This window comes from Mytilus edulis, chromosome 2, assembly GCF_963676685.1.
Source record: "Mytilus edulis chromosome 2, xbMytEdul2.2, whole genome shotgun sequence".
Classification (NCBI taxonomy): domain Eukaryota; kingdom Metazoa; phylum Mollusca; class Bivalvia; order Mytilida; family Mytilidae; genus Mytilus; species Mytilus edulis.
The window spans coordinates 103,915,616-103,930,238 of NC_092345.1; positions in this window are offsets into that span (position 1 = coordinate 103,915,616).

A 14,623-nucleotide genomic window follows, 5' to 3' on the forward strand; every position below is an offset into this window, starting at 1 on the left:
CGATGAAAAAAACTGTTGTATGCTATTGTTTACCCATTAAGGCGACACTAGATTTTGTTAAAGCTGACCCTATTTTTGCTTGTTTATATCTACGTTTATATATTATGATTTTTCTTAGCACCACCAAATATTTTGTGTTTCTCTTGTTATTGCTTATAACAACTTGAACGTATTGATACAACAAAGTTGAAACATAAACATCGGTAATCATTGGATGCTATAGTGGAGCATATTTCCCTATTGATGATATATATGTTTGTCAAACCCACAAATTGCGGGGTTTTTTTTCGTCACATCGATCCTTAGAATAAATGGCGTCTTTTATTAAAAGATGATACGGCGATTAAAAGAAAAAGACAGAAGATTCAAAAGAACAATTAAAACACCAACAAAATGAACATAACGATAAACAACAGTCATAACACAGAAAACTAATGATTAGCACTCACTATCTCATGTGTTGGGAAAATGGCTGGCGGTGCCCTAGGGGTGACACCCGTCGTTTTATACATGGTTTACATATATATTGGCATGACATACCGCACATTTAAAAAAACTTCAAAAGACAATCACTTAATTACAGGATCATGCACATGTAGATTAAATATTTACGCGGGCATGAAACTGTTCCTACAATCTCAAACTGTGGTGTAACATCACAATCATATTACATATATTTGAAAAGGGACTTAAACGACGAGAAATACATATACTTTATCTAGGAAATGCTCTTTAAAACAAAGAGTACCCGTACAAGATTTTCAAATCGACAAGATTTATATGTGCATGATCTAGCAAAGTATTTCTGACAGGTTAAATGATCATGATCTTGCATAGTCTCTTACAACAGGAAAGTATATGTACTTGATATAGAAAAATTTCTAACGACAAGAAGAACTTTTACATGATCATTCGAAATCGCTCACGGCGTGAAGTAAATGCATGTATATGATAAAGTGAAGTTTCTCATGTACATAATCTAGCAAAGTGTGTAACGACGAGAAGTGTCATCCATCCTCAATATTATGGCCTCATGGCACATCTGTTCTAATTATTGTATCTTATACCCAATGTGGATCTTCGTCCGTATAATATTTTCGACGCACTTGAATTTGTTTTTGCTGTTTATGATTGAGAGTGAGGATGGTTTGGTGTGTCCCAACGTCCTGTTTGCGCTACAAAGGCGGACACTATTTCTTTCTTTCATTTAACATCGTCTATACTTTCCTGATCTAGTCTTGCAAGTAGGATGCCTGTGTTGATGTTGATTATCCCTAGATCTTTTGTTTCTTGGTAGTACATAACTTTTCTTTGATCCTCATAGTTTGAGTACTCCGTGAAATAGTGCCATATCTGCACAATTCGGTGGTCTTTTTACACGGGTCGGTCTTTATATTAATGTAGGGTGGTATATTCTGTTCTGAACTGTGAGAAAATACTGAAGATTTTGCAGTGTCGTTTGGTTTTTTGTGCATTTCAGTGTGTCTGTTGTTTCGTTGTGTTTTTTTCTCTTTTAGTTTGATACCCGGATTTGTTTGCCCTAAATTCCACGACGGTAAAGCTAGATTCACACTGCCGATCAGATCAACTCGATGATCCCGATTATCCAAAATTCCACGATCAAGCTCAACCAAATTCTGATCGGGCCTGTTTACGGCTTCTACCCGACCGCCATTCGACTGTACACAACCTTAATTAGACCATTCACGACTCCTTAATGACTCCATCACGACTCTATCCCGACAACAAAATGAATACTTATTCGATAATTCCGATCAATTCACGATCTTAAAACGATCTATACTCGACTAGCTAGACCAAATCAACTATTCACGATCTCATCCTGATCTCGACCAAACCAGATCGACCTGATCGTATATTGGTCGTAGGGATATTCGGGAATTGGTCGGGTATGCACATTCTTAGTATAAAAACGTCCAATTTTTATATTCCCTGCCGCTTCGGAGTGGACATTAAGTGTTACCCTTGTCCGTCCGTACGCACGTACGTCCCAACATGACCCTTTATAATGTTATATATGCTAACTGGGGCATTATTGGTGTCCCATGGACACATTCTCCGTTTTTTTGGTTATATTCAGTAGAAGGTCTGAGTAAAATCATATATCTAAAATATCTACTTAGAATAAAGCAGTTGGATTTGTGGGCAAGGTGGTAAAAGCTCAGAGAGACAGGTTAATAGCTGTGACGGAGCTTGAAGAATGCATAGAAAACGAAGAATATTGTGTAGACATCAACAGGCGCCGAGAAATCTAGGTGAGACCGTGGCTGACACAACGACCACTGTGTGGGCAGTTTGAGAGCCTTGCACAAACTCAATAAAAATGCTTATAAAAACTTCCACATAGTTGACACTGATATGTAATGGTAGTTTTATTGCCCTTTTTTCAAAATGACACCGCAAAATGAGATTTGTCACCGGATTAGTACTTATGTTAGCAATATACATAAACTTTACCATCCCCATTTCCTTGCTTTCTTACACATAAAGTCGTACTGTTTGTCAAATATATGTGCATAAGTATGTTATCAGTACTTTTCATAGATTTGATATCCAATAGTTGAACGGTTAAAGATATTTATTTTCTTTTTGCTGTATGGCAACAACCTGTATGTATATGGCCAAAAAATATAGCAAAAAGAGGGCAAAGATGTCACATATTTCCCAAAATTTTGACCCAAAGTAGAATTTCAATCCTCTAGAGTGATACCTTTTCTATAACAGTTTACAACTTTACATATATCTATCAAGAGATTAAGAGTGCATTTCTATCTAACCAAAGTTTGGTAAACGTTGTGTGCCGTTTTTTTATAGTTAGTTAAACGTAACAGCAGTAGAAACAAATGCATTGTTTGGTTAGAGGGGATGGAAATTTTGAGTAATTTTAGACAATGTTTTGAGTTATGACAAGCTAGAACACTTTTAAATACTTGATTTAATGTTAAAGTTCAAAAGAAATGCATCGTTTGTAGACGCATTTGCAGCGAGTGTATAGTTTGTCAAAGTTTATGCAAACTTGCAAAAGTATGTTAGAAACAAATAATCAAAACTTGTGCTCGCTGAACAGTTTGTATCGTTACTGTTAGAAAGATATTCGCACCAAATAAAAAATATTTGTCTTTCGTCTCATTTTTGTGTGAAATTACGTCAAAAAGTTCGAATGAAAAAAAATGACTGTAAGGTGACCTATATAGTTGTTATTGATAATTTCTGTGTCATTTGGTGTTCTGTGAAGAGCTGTCTCATTGGCAATTGTACCACATTTTCTTTTTTTATGCTACAAACATTTTTGGACAAACGGAAAATACTGACAGACATAACAGAAAATAGCCCATAAAACAGGTAAAATATAATCTTTATGTTCTTATAAACCAACTTGAAAGATAAGTCATCAACAGTTTAACAATGAATAGTATTTCACAATTACTTTAATTAATATTTGAATAATCCGCCAGTGCCAAAATTCCTAGTCCTATTATGTAACGAGTCATAAATAGGAAAAGCACGAAACAATTTCTTTTATTTATCATTCTAGAATGCTACAAGCAGTCTGTAAAGTACCAAAAAACAGACATTTCCCTATCATTCAATATAAAGTAGACATACATTTCCGTCGTGTTGTACATTAAGACTAAGCATTGTTGTTTTCACTTCCATTAGCTTTTGTTTGTACAAGATCCTATAGTCTGGATACTATGCAGCTTATAGAATCGTTCTCTCATTATGTCATAAAGGGTAGTAAAATTCGTATTTTGAAATATCAACGTGGGAATTAGTGTACTTTCAGAATCCCTTAGCAATTGTCCCTTGGCTAAGTATTGATAATCAATCTCCAGGTATTAAATAACAAAGTTTGTATAAAATAAACATAATTTTAATTTAAGAACATTTTGAGTATACTCCAATAATACAACGTTGTGAAATAAGTATTGTTTGCTCATGATATAGAATAATTAATCTCTTTTAGCTGGCGAAGTTTAGAGAAAAGCATGAGCTAATGTCATCAGGTGGCGTCTTTCTTCGAAAACTTTTGAAGAAACAAAGTACTCAAATAGCAAACTATCATTTCATTACAACATATTAGGGTGAGGCCTCATCTAATCATTTGAGGTCCCTACTGATCAGGTTATTGTACAAACTAGGAGTCAAATATCGTTTCATTCGGCCTCCGGTTAGTGTTCTACAACTAATATTTCAGTGCTTTCAACTAACTCCGTTACTTCTATCAAAGAACTTATCATAACCTTCATACAAAGAAAAAACCATGAAACTAACTGTATTGGTTCTTTCTATTGTAAAGCATTTTTGGATGTTTAAGAAAAACTCACTTACTTATAATCCTGGTACTTTAATAACTATTTACGGTTATACATCTTGTTGATATTTTATATATTCTGGTATTGCACACGGTAATGTTTCTTATTATTTCAACTAGAGATCCTAAACTGACAGTGTTATCGGCACGCTACTTCGCGTCATTACTGTTACACCAATGTCATTGGTTAAATACAGCTGGGCGCTCGCAAAAATAAAATCTGTATTTGGCTATCCCGAGTCAAGAACCTGGAAATCAGTGTTTTTCGTTTAGTGCTGAAAAATTATCAATGTATTTGTTTTTCGGTTGTCGTTTTATGAATGGTTGTCTGGTAGATATGTGACTCATTGGGGAAATTTCTCCAGTTTGTTGCTCTTTCAGGTATATTAAAAAGTATAGAATCCTTCATCCTATGAGATATTGAGGGAAATACCAATGCTAAAAGTGAGGTTATGTAACCTGTTATCCTAAGAAAGACATAAAACACGGTTACTAAAATAAAGAGAACAAACAATAAACCAAAAGTTCACAAAACATTAAACACAAAAGTAAAGATTTACATTTTGTATCTTGTGAATTTTAACACAAATGCACATTTTAATAGTCACAGTTTTTATACGGTAAAGTCCCGTTTTTTAGAAACGAGGAGAAAAAATTCATGCAATTTTCAAACAATGGAATCAGCTGTTTTCTTGACGACTTAAAAGTAAAGACACGTTTTATTTCTAACTGTGCAGCTCTGAAATATGTCAAGTTTAAATCTTAATGATGAAATAGACTACTTGCCTGCAGCTTGCCTCTTAAACGTATTCAAAACAAATTTTGCAGTTATGATTAGATTTACTGTCGAAAATGTAAATTTTCAAAATTGTACACAACTCCATTTAATTGCCAACAACATATTAATTGATGTTTGCTAAATAAGATTTAATCGAAATAATGACATGTCACACATCACTAATTCTGATTGTCTTCATGTGATAAAAACTGTTAAACTACAGCTTATTTTGATAAACGATATTCATTCGTCATTGGAGACATAGTATGAAACATCCGATTTGATTAAATATGAATCGTTGTGTTATGTAATTGATTTCCAAAAGATAAACAAAAGATCTGTGTGTACGATATTGGACCCAAAACATTAGTTTAAGATTTATATCGTGTATATATGTTAAGGCAGAGTATTTTAAAGTATCGGCTGTTGTATTAATCTGTTTCAAACCTTTCTGATTGTGAGATTGTCTAATAGGAGGCCGTGCCAGTCATGTTTGATTGGTTTCTTAAATATTCAACCTATCCTCTTTTCACAAAGGGGGGGGGTCTTTCCCCTAAATCCGCCTCTGAAAGGAGGAAGTATAACGACATATGCATATTTTGCAACTGCTGTCGTCATTTTTTTATTTTCACATCCGCATAATAATGAATGCGACAAATTTTAAATTTGTAACAAGAAAATAAACGGTTGTCTCTCATTATTTTTTTGCAAATACACATACAGTGTTTACATATTCTTACCGAATCAATGACCATAACCGGACACTTCATTGATGAGTCTATCCTGAAAAATCTGTAGATGGACTGGTATAGCATTAGCAAACGGGTTACAGTGAAATAGATCAAGTAATAGGTTGCAACATTCCAGCAGCGCCTACATGGGGAGTACTTTATTTATCCTCCGTTGTTACGATTTTCTGGGCTTGTTTTTCCTATCATGATTTCATTGGCAGAGGATTGCTGCTCACAAGGAAGCCATTGAACCATGTATTCCTAGTGTTGAAGTTGAAACAATCCCTTGGTAAGGTTTACGAAAGCCACTCGAAGTTGGTTGAACGTCATGGAATATTTTTTTTCAAAGATGACGACGAATATGTTTCAATTGATGTAATCTCGTCCCCTTTTCCACGGATGTGACCCACTGAATAATACTTATCACTGGGTTTTACGTTAGCAACATAATCGGTGCCACATGTGGAGTATGATCTGCTTACACTTCCACAGCTGTTTTTCGTGTTCTTAGGTTTTTAGTTTGCTATGTTGTATGCGTATTGTGTATGTCTGTTGGTATATCCCCCTTGGCGTTGTCACTTTATTTTCGACTTAAGAATTCGAATGTACTTTTGGCATCTGTAGTCTCCCTCTGACATATTGTTCTTATATCAAAATGTTTCAAATTTAGCTGAACACATTGTTCAGTTACATAAATGTTTCCAATTTAGCCTTACATAAAGGTCTTCATTTCCAATTTTAACGTATGCATTTGTTTCAATTAAGGCTCTCCATGCTGTTTAACTTTGCAGATTTTTCACTTTAAACTTTACACTTTGCCCTGTTTTATATAATTCACATAAAATAAATGCATGCTCTATTATTTTACCGTTTCCCATTTAGCTGAGCAAATAAAAACAGAACAATAGGTAAAGCTAAATGGAAAACGATGATATAACTGAATACACTAACGGCCTAAATAAGTTACAAAATAAAGAACGAAAAACAAATGTGTAACACAGCAACAATGGACAACTACTGAATTACAGACTCTTTACTTTGGACAGGCACATACAGAATTTGGCACGGTTAAATATGTTAGCGGGCATTCCTGTGTCCCCTAACCTGGGTCAGTGATGTTACAATACAATATAAGAACAAACGAACAAACTGCAAACATCAGTTGAAAAAGCCGGAAATCTTCAGATGGATAGAAATACATCTAACGAAAACACGTGTACGGTACAACAACAAAAAGACACTACGTACAGATGATGAGAGTAATCGTAGTTACTAGCAGCTAGTTCAAAGCCAAAACAACAAATAAAAAAATCATGCATCTTAAAATAACTTATCAATCGGTACACATCAAACATCCTATGGTTTGGGTGTAAAGAAGTCATAAATAGTCATAAAAAATATGACCTTGTACAATGCAAAATACAGGTATCGACAGATTGCAGAGCCATGAATGTGCATATGCATGTATATGACAATAATGTTTAGTTTGCTTTTAATATACTGATATCATAATCAATATTTATACCAATGAAACAATACTCAAAGATCTAATAATAGTATTGAATTGGTAACTTGAGAATAAGTATATTAAAGGATTGATAAGTTAACCAAGATCGTTTCTAAATTTCCAGGCATGGTAAACATCGCCTGTTTCATCCCGTTTGAAAAAGGTACAACCAAACTTCGAAATCAAATCGTTTATCTGTGGAAGAATTAGTAAAGGTGTTAATTTAATATATGAAAACGAAATCCTGACGTAATAATATACCAGCCAAACAAAGATCACATTCATTAAAATTCAAAACGTCACCACAGACAAGGGCATATCGAACAAGTTGTGATATATGATCACCGCAAGGTGGTGCCAAAGAAACACCACCATCAAAAAAGGAAAATCAACAATGGGGCACGGAAAATTATCTCTAGATCTGGAAAAGGACGGTTATAACAGTTTATGTTTGATTTATTTAAAGTAAGTTCTTTTGGGTAAATGTCGGCAGTATATTCAGAAAATTCATAAATAATTCAATACTGGAAAAAGATGATACAACTGATTCCAAAATCATATAATAAAAACATACCAAAAACAAGCATCGTAATGAGCCATAAAAAGGCAGACCATATTTACAGGCAGACAACGTTATGTGTAGAGCAAAGAGAAGCAGTGAAATCTAGTTATGAACACATGCGCATGAGATAGCTATGTCAAGGGAGAAAAAGTCATTCAAAGACTTTTATCGAAACGAGATTACAACAGAATTAGAGGACAGATACTCTATTGACTTAGAACCGGTATCTAAATATTTAACTGAACGTCAATCTAATTTTCGTCTCTTTTCGGGAATGAATAAAAGTATAATGGACCATATAAGATCAACATATATTGCTATTGCACATGGTATCTAGAAGTGGACGGCCAAGTTGTTGTTGAACTTAATGTTTAAAATTATATATCAAAGGAAGCGATAAGGATTTTATGGTTAACTAAATTTATAAGTTTGAATGTCCCTTTGGTATCTTTTGTCTCTCCTTTAGACAAAGCATGCACAGTTTCTCCTGAATAATGAACATGTTTGATCGACATAGTTCAAGTCATTGCATAAACAAAATTTTCCTTTTTTTATTAACTTCATTTCGTATACGTACATTTGAATTATAAAAATATAAATTTATTCTATTTTCATTTATCGATACAAACATTGAATTGATTGTATTTCAAAAGCTAGATATGTTAAACCATATGTATCTCTGTTTAGTTATTAACTCTTTTGGTCCTACATCTTGTGATTAATAAGAGGTTGGCATTACACAATAGCATGCTTTTCTCAAGGCATATGACGTCCTTAGATTAAATTCGTTTTATGTCAAAATAAGATGTGATATAATTGCCAATGAGACAGCTCACCACCAGGGACCAAATGACGTAGAAGTTGGTAGCTCCTGTGCACTGATTGATATTTGATCAAGAATCATATTACATATCTACTTTCAATTCGGGCTTTGCAAATAATCGGTATTTGTAAGTATTCTTAGAAAAAACTAATGGATGTCTTTCGTCTCTTTCTTAGTTTATTTTATTCTGAATAACAATACGATGAATCTAGCCATTTGCAACTGTTTTTTTTATAGTTAGTTCTTATATTGTACTTTTCACTCCTTCTCCCAGTTCAGAGAAAAAGCACTCACAAACTTGATTTAGGTAGGTATTTTACTCTTCATGTTAATTTTGTCTAGCCATTTATAGGCATTGGCATGAAAATAAAAAAATTTAATCACGAGCATATAAAAGCTGTGTCAATTCCTAAACTGTTGTTCACAAATTATTTCTCTCTCTTTCAAAAATAAAACCAGTTTCTTATTTTGCAAAATATTTAATTAATCTGTTTTATTCGATGTGTTTCCCTCAGTTTTAGTTTGTAACCCGGATTTGTTTTTTTCTCAATCGATTTATGAGCTTCGAACAGCAATATACTACTGTTGCCTTTATTTATGGTAGACATATTAAAGTAAAGCTGAGCTTCCTTTGTTTATCAATGATGTGTAGTACTACTTTAACCAAATTATACTCGGTGAACACGCCACCTAACTTAAGCATTGCTTCTTTGTGTCATTTGAAAATCGTTAGCCCGACAGTGAATGAAATTAAACCAGGAACTTGAAATTGGATTTCTATGATGAATCAATGCAAATTAATTTAATATCCTTCTTTTTAAATTTTATATTAACACTGTATTGAAACAAGCCTTCTTTGTAATGACAAGTTTTAGATTTTGATTTAAAATTTGGCCTTGTACACTGAGAAAGCCATTTTTCACTGTAAAGTATTTGCAGTGTGTACTTCATCTCCTCGTTCCCGACAAATCTGAAATCCTCTGACATCGGAAATATATATAGAGATACATTATAAAATACACTTTACTCGAATGAAACCACATTGACATGAATGGAGCCACATTGACATCCCCACCAAATAAAAGCTTAAGGCCCTTTGCCTTTTAAAATCAACGAGAAAATTAAGATTGTTGTTCTTGCCCAGTAAACTACGCAGTATAGTATTAGATTGTAAGAAAATTCTTATATGTTGCTGTTCAATTTGGTTTTCTCAATTAAAGAAAAGATCGGGAGAAAATTTATGATATCAACTGCAGTTTTTTGGTGGTTTGCTGAGTTATTATTTGTTTTCTTTAGTTTGGTGAATACATTTATATAATTAAAACTTATAGTAAATATCATTTAAGGGAACAATTATAGTCATACGAAGTGAATTTCTACTGATATTAACGTATTAATTACCAAACGTGATTTATTACCGATTGTGACTGTTTTGCTGAGTGTGAATTCGCATTACTATAATACGGGTTACGGTACTTATCTATCCCAAATTCATGTATTTAGTTTAAATGTTAGATTTGTAATTCTCATCGGATTTTGTCAAATGTGTTCACGTCTTTTCTATTATATTCATGTGTTATGGTAAAGAAAATTCATCACCGCCTTCATTAATTTGATTTCATTTTGTTCAACGTAATATGTACAATGGTTTACGTTTGAAATAAGATTCAAAACAAACCGGACATATGATATAGTTTATTGCTACCTTAGTTTGCTATTAATAAGTATTGAAATGTGCATTGTTATTAAATATAATATCAGTATATAGTTCAAATATAATCTTAAATTAATCCTTATTCTATCTTATTCATTCAAATGTGACGTCATTTTTCATTTTTTGATGATCTTGTTTCACAAATTCAAATGTGACGTAATTTTTTTGTCATTTTTTACAATTTCAAATATGACGTCACTTGGCGTTGAGGTTTAAACTTATTCGGATGTGCTGCATTTCGTCGGGTTATGTAGTGTATTTCGGTTGTTTCCTGTAATTAGTTAATACTTCAGTTTTATCATATATATCTTTTGTATAGTAATTTTATAAAATTTACTGTTTGTAAAAGTATAAATTATTCTAAATAATAGGGATGTTCTGGTACCTAACAGAAAACCCTGGCCGTTTTTGGCACAACTTTTTTGAACTTTTGGTCCTCGATGCTGTTCAAATTTGTACTTGTTTCGGCTTTCAAACTTTTGTATCTGGGCGTCACTAGTAAGTCTTGTGTGGACAAAATGCACTTCTGGCGTATTAAAATTTAATAAACTCTTAATTGTTGCCTTTTGTTAGCTATTATTCGTGTGTTTCTTTGTCAATTATGTTCTCCTACTTATTTATAATGTAGTCCTGTAATGATGTGTTGTCATTTTAATGTTATATTTCACATGACCATAAAAGAGGGAGGTTTGACATGCCACAAAACAAGGTTCAACCGACCATTTTTTCCTTTGAAAATGTCCTGTACCAAGTCATGAATATGGCCATTGTTATATTATAGTTCGTTTCTGTGTGTGTTACATTTTAACGTTGTGTTTCCGTTCTGTCGTTTGTTTCCTCTTATTTTTTAGTGTGAATTCACATTACTATAAGACGTGTCACGGTACTTATCTGTCTCAAATTCTTGTATTTGGTTTTGATGTTATATGAGATATTCAAGAGCTTGCAGTGCTATTCATTATTTGCAAAACGTCACCAGTGTCTGAGTAAAAGCCAGTTGATGAGCCAGGGGTATGTTAAAGAACGTCTAGTCCTTTTTGTTAAACAAATTCATCGGAAAATGACAAGACCTGGTTGATAAATATTCCGTCTACTCAATTTCACAAATAATACACCGTCACGATGGTCTTCGCGTACAGATTCAAGACACTGACGTTAATCATCATCTGAAAAATGTGTAATAGTATTCTTTTTTTTTTTTTATTACTTTTACTGTTAAGTCTATATTTTTGGTAATATCAATTTGACATGACTTTGTATTTATACATCTGGTTATTGTGCTATGGTAAATGTTGTATTATTGTTTTCCGTACTGCTGATGTGATCTACATGTTGAAATATTTAGATTTTAAGTACATGAGGTATGAGTGCCACTGAGACATAATCAGTGCAAATGAGCGTATAATAAATTTTATTTGTTTTGAAAATAAATTGTATTTATGGATTATGAATAATTTTATTTACTAGATGTGTGATATATGTTGTTTATTGTTTTCCCCCTTAATTTACCCATTACAAAATAATTATGGCCTTTCCATTAAAGTATCACGTTAGCATATTTTGCAGTCGTACCTTAAAGCTAGATTTTAAAGTGCGATGTCTATACGCTTCAGATTCCATTTCAGGATTAAGTTAATAAAATCTCATCGGAAGAACTCTATGTTTGATATAAACGCAATATGACAAAATTGTTAACTTTCAGGGCAGCCAGATGGATTTCAATTACTACATGAAGGCGTCTTTTCTTTTTCTTTTTATTGATTCGCCATGTTACTTTAATGAATTTGTCGTCTTTAATAGGTCTAGCAATTTTTCATTAAAAACGGTGTCAGAACAAAGACACGACATTATGTTTAGGTCGAAGTGTAAATTTTAATCACTTCAGCAATGATCACAGCAGATTCAACCGTTAACATCATCGACGTACCCATGTGTTGGTAAAATAGACAGGATTATTCCCCATGTGTTGTTAAAACAGAGACTGTTTTCTAATAAATATGATCAGACATAATGCAATCCTTTTTGTTTTGGTTCAAATTTTGAAATCATTTGTATACTGATAGTATACAGGTTTATATACTACGTTGGTTTCTCTTTTCTTGATTAATTTGTACGATTTGTACATCAGTTAACTACTGTGGTCTGAATCTATAAAGTTATTCAGGCTAGAACTATTCAACTATTCCCATCGTTATTGAATTTAAAATCTTTCAGACTCAGAAGTAGAAGTTGTTTGTAGTCGTTTGTATTCCTATGAGGACCAATTGTCTCCTTCAACAGCTAGCAGACTATTGCTTGTATAGCTATTAATCATAGTTATGGCACAATTCAGTAAAGATCTTTCTAAATTCAATTTGATTGAAAAATTGAAATAACACCTATCGTTACTTTGAAGATAGTTTTGTTTCAAAAAACCCAAGAACATTACTTCCTATTTATACTGCGGAAATATACTCAAGGGACATGACGTTAAATAAATATAATACATTACGCCTTTTCCATATTACCGATGATTGAGCCGAGGGTCTATATGTGTTGAGGGATAATACCCTGGCCAATGTTATAAAGACATGTTATAATCTATTAATCACATATTTAAGTTCTACAGAAAAAGAGATAAACGTTCAATTATAAAATTAATATCAACCCCAACAGGCCAAATCTAAAAAGATTATCCCATTTTTCATTATTTTTTATATAATTACACCTTATGTAAGAATCCGGGGTTTTGATTGGTTAATAGCCAGTGTATTTTTCACCAATTTACTGTTATCAAATGAATATCGTTCATTTTTAACGCCGCCGGGGTATTTGCTAAAAGGATATGCCTTTTTTACCCTCTCTGCCGTGGTATTTGCCAAAAAATACTCTATCCGACTGGACGCTTGTAACGTCACGATCATCAATGCGTTTTAGTACATTAACATTCGGTGTAATTAAACAGATATATCATGTTATTGAGGGGTATTTGCGAAAAATACCAGTCTTGAGAATGAATTTCCCTCGCCTGAAATTTAACATTCTCTCTACTGGTATTTTTCGCAAATACCCCTCCTTAACATGATATATCTGTTCAATATATTGCATATAAATCTATTGTAACATTATTTTTTAATATGGTAATACACAAATGCGAGAATTTGACATGACTCAAGCTGAATCGAGAATATTTTGTATATAAACTAGTGGCCATTGTAGCAGAATTCCCATAATTTTATATAATTTTTTTTTCCCAATAATTTTTAAATAATTAATAATACAAACACCGTCATTGTTCGCCCTTGTTGTTGAAGACGCAATGACGTCACCTCATTGAGAATCGGGTCACAATAACAAACAACTATTTTTTGCCCGGGCAGCAAATAGAGTAGGACAACTTTGCGGTTATTACATATACAAAACCGAATGTGTTTGTAACAAATATGTGATAACTGTTCATTATTGGGATATTTCAGATTCCCAAACATTGTCTTTAAGTTTAGATTCCGGGTACTGACATTGTTTATCGTCTAAATAACATGTTATATTATTCTTTTATTTGTCCTAATAAACATTTTTTTCTCTGTTTAGTCTGGTTTTTTTTTTTGTTATATGCATTCAACGTGACTCAGTACCTATTTATCCCGTCATTGTGTTATTGTTTAATGACAATTTTTGTAATATTGTCTTTTTTTATAAATATGACGTGGCTCTGTATTTGTACATTCCGCCATTATGTAATTGTACTATTGTGTTGTTTTGTATTCTTGTTTATGTGCTTTGTCTATATGCCTTTTTGTGCTTCTTTGTTACACATTTGTTTGCTTTTATAGGGATAAAGATTATAACATAATTATGACTGTTGCACCCTTTTTTTGACATTTTTATCTATCTTGTTCACACATCGTGGTCGATATGATTGAATGTGATGCGACTGTTAAACAAGTGAGAGGTTTAGCTAGCTATAACACCAGGTTTTATCCACCATTTTCTACATAATACATTGTCTGTATTAAGTCAGGAATATAACAGTTGTTATCCATTCGTTTGATGTGCTTGAGGTTTTGATTTTGCCATTTGATTAGGCACTTTCCGTTTTGAATTTTCCGCGGAGTTCAGTATTTTTGTGATTTTACTTTTTTTTATTAATAGTTGCCCTTGTAAAATTATTGTTTCATAAAGCTATCAGTACT